The sequence below is a fragment of the Lactuca serriola genome, chromosome 8 (assembly GCF_051521515.1).
Source record: "Lactuca serriola cultivar US96UC23 chromosome 8, Lser_US96UC23_V15, whole genome shotgun sequence".
Taxonomy (NCBI): domain Eukaryota; kingdom Viridiplantae; phylum Streptophyta; class Magnoliopsida; order Asterales; family Asteraceae; genus Lactuca; species Lactuca serriola.
Genome location: NC_136415.1, coordinates 199504032 through 199511828, shown reverse-complemented (window position 1 = coordinate 199511828; position 7797 = coordinate 199504032). Strand labels below are relative to the sequence as shown.

The following is a 7797-nucleotide window of genomic DNA, read 5'->3' as shown; positions in this document are numbered from 1 at the left end:
GTTAGGGAGAATAATTTGAAGAGGTGAAGAAGTATGATATCCATGGGACATCATCTTCATTAGGAAACCTTGTTTCAAGAGATTTGGGAAGATCATAGGTGTCTAAACCAGACATCTTTTGGGAGATATTCAAGATAGTTGATTTAAAGTCCTTAATATGACACCCAATATGAAATATTAAGGCTAGGACCCAACAAACTATTTTATAACTTAGAAGAGGTATGCCGTAATCCAAGCTATAAAATATTTGAAGGTAGTTGAATGACGATTCACCAATTTCCACCAAGATAAACGAAATGTATTATTAGGTTTTAATTGGTTTTGAAACTCCTAGATCTTTGAGATTCATTGAACTTTTCAAAGGCATGTTTCAATCTCGAGTGTGCCCTTCACGTTTTGTGACTGGGATGCCGAGGATCACAAAACAAGGTGTGAAGTAACCATGCAAATCACTTGGTACCCTTAATAAATTACCCCTCAATCGATGTGCCGGTTAACCACACACGCTCCATCGATACTATGATAAATATTAAGTCACCCTTTACCTACCTTGTTAAGTCCAAGTTAGTGTGCCGGTTAACCACACACGCTCCACTAACGACTTAGACAAAGTGTAAAGTGTAATTTCATGGATTAGCACCTTATTCACATTTTTCCTAAGTAACTAAGATTGGGTATTATTAAGAGTTTAGTTACTTAGTATTATCATTAATACTTTTAATGAAGGGAGAATTCTAGTCCTGTCAAACCCGTTCGGCTAACGACCCTCCACCAGTCAAGCAAGCGGTGGGTGAGAGTGGACACCCATTAAGTTGCCATTTTATAGGCAACAACCTTATACCCACCTTATAGACCGGCTTCGTGAATGAGGCGTACTAGCGGTAAGACTGACTTTACTCTTATACATATATATATTATTAACTTATAATATTATAAAGTATAAGGGTTGAATTTTAACTTTTAAAATTCTAAGGGCTAACTTGGAATTAAAGTATTCATAAGTGAAAACTTTACAAATTCCAAAACTTGAGGGCAAGTTTTGAAACTATTCAAAACTAATTAATTCCATAACTTATGTGTTTAAAGTAGTTTTAATCCAAAAACTCTTCAAGTTCCATAACTTGAGGACAAGTTATGGAAGACTTTAAACTAATAAAAGAATTAACTTTTCTTTATTTTATAACTTATGGAATTAATTAAGGTTACACTTTTTTATTTTTTATTTTATTAAATGAAGAGACTCTTGGTCCTCCATAACTTGAGGACAAGTTATGGAGTCATAAAGCCATTTAATTAGAACTAGACTCTTCATTTTTTGTAACCTTTGCCAACTTTTATGAGTTTTAAGATTCATAAATGTGACTTATAAGTTACATAAACACATTTTATGAACTTCTTTTAGATTAATTTGGATTAAAACCAACTATCACATAATTTTATTCATTAATCTAAATTCACTCATAAAATAAGGTAACACAAAAAACTTTTGGTGATCCATAACTTATTCTTAAGTTATGGAATCCTTTAAAACATTAACACCAAATTTTTTGTAACTCCATAAAACTTTGAATCAATTTTTTTTAAAAACCTTTTCATATCCATAACTTATGGAGGTTTCAAAAAAAAATAAAACTCTTTAGATCAAACTTTTAAAACTAATAAAATAATCATATTATTTTATCTTTTATTAAATTTGACCTAATCCAACTCATAAAGCACATTATTCAAATTTTACAAATAATTAGTTTTTCACAAGAACAAGTAATTATCTTAAAATTTGACAAACTTCATGTTTTTTTTCCATTTTTTTTTTCAACTTTGAAAATAAAATATTTGCATCAATATAACAGAAAACAACCCGTGGCTCTGATACCACTGTTGGGTTTTGAGCATTCTAACACTTCCTAAGTGTACATGCAACCCTAAATACCTTGGATCTATGTTTTCTCTATTATACATGCAAATAAGAACTTCCAAGGTATTATCCTAATCTAGCATACATAACAATGACTATAGCAAGATAGAATACATACCTCTTTGTGTAGAATGTCTTCATGAAGTTTGAGTGCCTAGTGCCCCAAGTGTGACACCTCAAATGGAATCACAATCATCAAAACACTTAGAATGACTTGAGAGAATTCTACACTCACCAAAATCGGCTAGCCCTTTCTTGAATACTACTAGTGGCCAATTTTTCCTCAATAATAAGATGCTTATATAGTTACACAATTAGGGTAAACTCTTAATTGTCATGGCTTTCCATTTCCTTGGATCCATGGGTACAAATACACCATGGAGCATCCATGGACCATCCTATGGGTTTTAGCCCAACTTGATTATCCATGGAGCATTAGCCCACTATACAAGTATGGATGATTTACACTATCAACCCATATATTTAATTAGTCTTCTTTTGATCACTTAATTAATCCTAGATTAATTCTTGATCAATACTAATTAAATAATCTTATTATTCTTATTATTAATATACTAGAACTTATAATATATTAATAACCATAAGTGTCTTATTTCTCTCATTCAAGTGCATGATGGTATGCAACCCAAATGGACCATGCCGGGTCGGGTCAAGTCTTACCAAATATAGTTATGGACTTAGACATTAATCCAACAGTTTCCATGGAGTTGATCTCCATTAGAACAGTCTGTAATATCTTTTGACAAGTCTTTGTGACTTTGTGCATAATCATTACAAGAGAATCAATGCATATAAGTTTAAAATCTAACAATATTTCGGTAAATGGCATGAATTTGGAATTCTTGCATTTGCGGTAAGGATTTGGGACTGTGAAATGAGAATCATTGGAATTATGTTCAATCGATATATTTCACAAAGTAAAGATCTTAGACAAACTTAGTATTCATACTTGGTGTATGGCATAACTAATGTTTAGACAAACATAGTGTGCCTACTTGGTGTATGGCATGACTAGTGTTTAGAAAACATAGTGTACATGCTTGGAGCATGGGACAACTATTGTTTTAATTCAAGTATAAACTTGATAGTTTGAAATGGTATGTAATGAATAATGTGTAATCAATATGGTGATAAATAAAAGGTGTTTTATTTATATTCATAAGTTCTGAGACCATATTGGATTCGATTATGAGAGAAATAACACTTAAGATTTATTAATATTCATACTTGGTTGCATGGCATCATGCATTTGGATAGACTAAAATGAGAGAAATAACACTTAAGGTTTATTAATATATTATAAGTTCTAATATATTAATAAGATTCTTTAATTAGTATTGATCAAGAATTAATTTGGGATTAATTAAGTGATCAAAAGCAGACTTATTAAATATATGGGTTGATTTTGTAAATCATCCATACGTGTATAGTAGGCTAATGCTCCATGGATTATCAAGTTGGGCTAAAACTCATAGGATGCTCCATGGTGTTTTTGAACCCATGGTTTATGGAAATGAAAGGCCATGACAATTAGGGTTTACATGGTGTAACCCTAATCGTGACACACTATATAAGCATCTTATTCTTCCCAAAAATCGGCGACTATGAAGGAATGGTAAGGGCTAGCCGATTTCATGAAGTGTCTCATTTCTTTCAAGTTATTCTAAGTGTATTTGGTGTTGTGTGAACCATTTGATGTGTCACACATGGGGCACTAGGCTCTTAAGCTCCATGGAATCAAGCTACATCAACAGGTATGTCTTTTAACTTATATTATTCCATATGAATCAATGTTTTGTTTGCTAGTTATGATAATACCTTGGAATATTCATATTTGCATGTATAATAGAAAAAACTTAGATCCAAGGTATTTAGGGTTGCATGTACACTTAGGAGTGTTATAATGCTCAAAACACAACAAGTTCAAGAAAAGGTTAGAATCATCACTTTTATCATTATACCTTTGGACTCCCAAAACACAAACTGAAAGCCTGGATCACACAACTTATATATTCGAAACCGAATTAGGTCTAAAACCTACACCCCTTTGGAGTACAGGGCCCTACTGGATCCATTTAATGCCAATAATTTCTGAAATAGGAAGCTTATCAAAACCGGATGTTACAACTCTCTCTCTCTCTCTCTCTATATATATATATATATATATATATATATATATATATATATATATATATATATACATAATATATATATATATATATATATATATATATATATATATATATATATATATATATATATATATATACTAGTAGGATACCCGTGCGATGCGACGGCGCCAGATAGTTTCTTCCGGTAGATAATGTTCATACGACGATTAGTTTCTTTTTCATTTTAGATAGTTCGTTTTAGCCTTTTGATGGATTATTTAAGTTTGGATAGCTCCTTTTTTGCAAATAGTTTTGAGCTAAGTAGGGGCGGTTCCACTATGGTGCCAATAGGGGCACCTGCAACCCCTTATGTTTTTCGGACGCAATGTAAATTTTTTTGAATTTTTCATTTTTTATACTATTGTGCCACTACGTAATAAAAATGTCTCCACCAACACCTATGTGTCACCGACAACACCTACTATGAAATCATGTGTCCGCCATTACAGCTAAGTACGTAGGTGCGGTGTAGGAATAATTCCTTAACTATTGCTCCGATTTCTATTTCACAATATGTCGGCGACCAATGGTTAATTCGGTGATTACTGTCTCGCGGTGATTAGATTTATTTTCGACAATTTGTGTCCGGATTAAAATAAATGTATTTGTTATTTTTGAACATTGGGACTACGTTTACATTGTTCGTCTCCATCTTAGTCTATTATTGACTATCAAACTCATCATCTTTAAAATCCTATACAGTAAAAACAATTCATAATTCTTTTTGTAATTTTGCAAGTTTGCATTTGTTTATCATCTAACCAACATGAAAGTATTAAACGGTTTCATGGTCAAATTCTTTGCAATGTATGACCTTTATTGCAAAAAGATTCATTTCGTCAATTAATTTACTAACTGAAATGTCATATATCAAATGGCCTTAGGCGTAGCGCTAAAGAATAACTCTTTCAAATGAGAGGTCATAATGGTCGTAATAGAACTTAGCACAAATAAAAAATGGTTGGATAGTTAAACGCATGACAAATATAATGGTTTTTATGCTATTAACCCTTAAAATGTTTACTAAAAGTCTAAAAACATCTAAAAATATGCATAATTAAATCTATTGCAATCAACAATGTGTCGGACTATTTTTTATGCAGCTATAGCAAATTAGCAACACATAAAAACAATTTAGTTAAATGTTGTCCATAGTGTACTTCCCTGTTACCACACATAGTTAAATACATAATTGTTTATTAAAGAGTTATTTACATATATAATTTAACTGAAATAAAAACTAATGACATTGAATATTTGTATTATTTTATGAGATCTCTTATTTTAGACGTATTTACATCTGATTTATGGTATGGGGCATTTGAATTTTTTTTTGGAACGACAATGGCATGTGGCATTATTTTACGATTTCTCATTACATCGACTACAAAAGCACTTACTTTATTGATGAACCATATTTACAATTCGAAAATAAGTTTTATAAAGTAAAAAGCCTAAATAGTGTGGAGTCATACATCCATGAATCCAGCCATGGCAAACCAACATTTCTAACAAATATCAGATTAACAAATTTCACTATAAATAACAGTGTGGAGTCATACATCCAGGAATCTATGCATTGTGGTAATAAAAGTCATGCAAATAACAGTGTGGAGTCATATATAAAGCTCAATTTAATTAAAGTCAAAAAGTCAACGGGTGTTCTTACTCTAACAACTGCCTCATCTTCAATGGTGTTTTTTACTGATCCAGGCCATCTCTAACAACATCCTTCATTTGTGAAATTGTGTGGTCATTTGGTCCTTTATTAATAATACAAAATAAAACAATTATAACCATTAAAAAAAACAAAATTGAATTAAGATTTTTCAAATAAAAAAAATGAAAATTTTAATTACCTTTAATTAAGATTGTGCAAGAGTTTGGATGCCTTACATTCTCAATAAAAAATGAACCCAATATTTGAGCACATAAAAGAACCGCTTGAACATCTTGGAGCTTATTCGTTTCAGTCGCAGATGAGTTAGCATTGAACATGATCTTCTGGATTTTTGATATGATAATGTTTAATGCATCATCTGGGTCATCAGCTAAAAGAGGATCCAAACCTTCTAAATCAATGTGTTATGAAATTGCCCAAATAAGTCGGGCAACAATTCTAGGAGTATTCACCTGCCCAAATAAACATTCCCATAAGAAAAAAAAAAATCCATAATTTCTAAACATTCAGTCACAAACCTCAAGCAGATCATTGACAAGTTGTCTTTGCAAATTTTGTAAACGGGTTTCGTTAAATATATGATCTTGAGATGCCCTGTCTTTGACTCGTTTGACCCCACCCCTGGTATCAAATATATGACAAAGTCTGACCAATAAGTTTAAGTAACAATCAACAGCATAAGTTCGACCCTCACTTTTTTTGTATTTTCTTTTTCCTAATTTAATTTAATTACTATATTTTAATAAAAATATTTTTTCTATTTACTTTTTGTAATTTAATTTTGTTACTTTATTTTAAAAAACAAATATTTTTCTGAAAATCAAGAATGTTCCAAACCAATTCAGCTGCTCCACTTGGCGTGGGTTGTAAAAAAATAAAAGTAAGTAATTTACTAAATTATAGTTTAGTCTTTTGATAATAATAATAATAATAATAATAATAATAATAATAATATAAATAATATTAATAATAATAATAATAGTAATAATAATAATAATAATAATAATAATAATAATAATAATAATCATAAAAATAATAATTATAATAATAATAATAATCAGAAAAATAATAATTATAATAATAATAATAATAATAATAATCATAATAATAATAATAATCATAATAATAATAATCATAATCATAATAATAATAATAATAATAATAATAATAATAATAATAATAATAATAATAACAATAACAATAACAATAATAATAATAATAAAATAATAATAATAATAATAATAATAATAATAAGAATAACAATAACAATGACAATGACAATGACAATGACAATAACAATAACAATAATAATAATAATAATAATAATAATATGTCATACTCGTTTAAATTCTTTGTCAAGATCACTACACTCTTTTACAACAAAATTGACAGCTCCATCAGGTGTTAGTGGGAATGTCTTTTTTCATGCATGGTGTAATGGAGTTTTTCACGTCTATCATATTGTAATCCTGCACCTATTTTTGCAGAAAGCTATATATAATATATGGGGAATAAAAAGAAAGATAAATATTTATTAATTACTACAATTAGTTGTGAAATTTTAATATAATAAAAAGGTAACTTACTTCTGGAGGAAAGTATCTAAGGATTGCACTGAAAAAAGTTGGAACACCAATTCTTGTATCAAGTTCTCCATGAAGCTGCAAATGTCAACAAGTACACAATATATACCAAGTCATCAAATGATCCAACTATATATAAGAATGCTCAATACACCATTAGATACTTAAATAATTTGGCTTTATCTCTTATGGCATGTTTTAATCATCTGATTGTGATTATTATGTATCAAATAGATCACTTCTGAGAAGCCATCTAAAGCTAAATACTTTCATAAACTACAAGGTAGCAATTTCTACATGAATGTCTTCAAAATTGATACACTAAGGGGAAATACAAACGCTAATGCTTTTTGGGCAAAAAGCTAGTTCGGGACCTTGAATGGGTTGCTAAATTTGAAACCTAATCAGAAAGCAACGGGTCTTAAA

The 7797-nt window shown here is 29.9% G+C and overlaps 1 long non-coding RNA gene across 1 annotated transcript; it reads right to left on the bottom strand.

Moving 5' to 3' along the window:
* Positions 1–5612: 5612 nt before the first annotated feature.
* LOC145070458 (uncharacterized) lies at positions 5613–6383 on the bottom strand. The gene is made up of 3 exons (XR_013689959.1): positions 6307–6383; positions 5967–6240; positions 5613–5870 (listed from the first exon to the last, which is right to left on the bottom strand). It is a non-coding gene; the product is annotated as an uncharacterized LOC145070458 (long non-coding RNA).
* Between the last annotated feature and the right edge of the window lie 1414 nt (positions 6384–7797).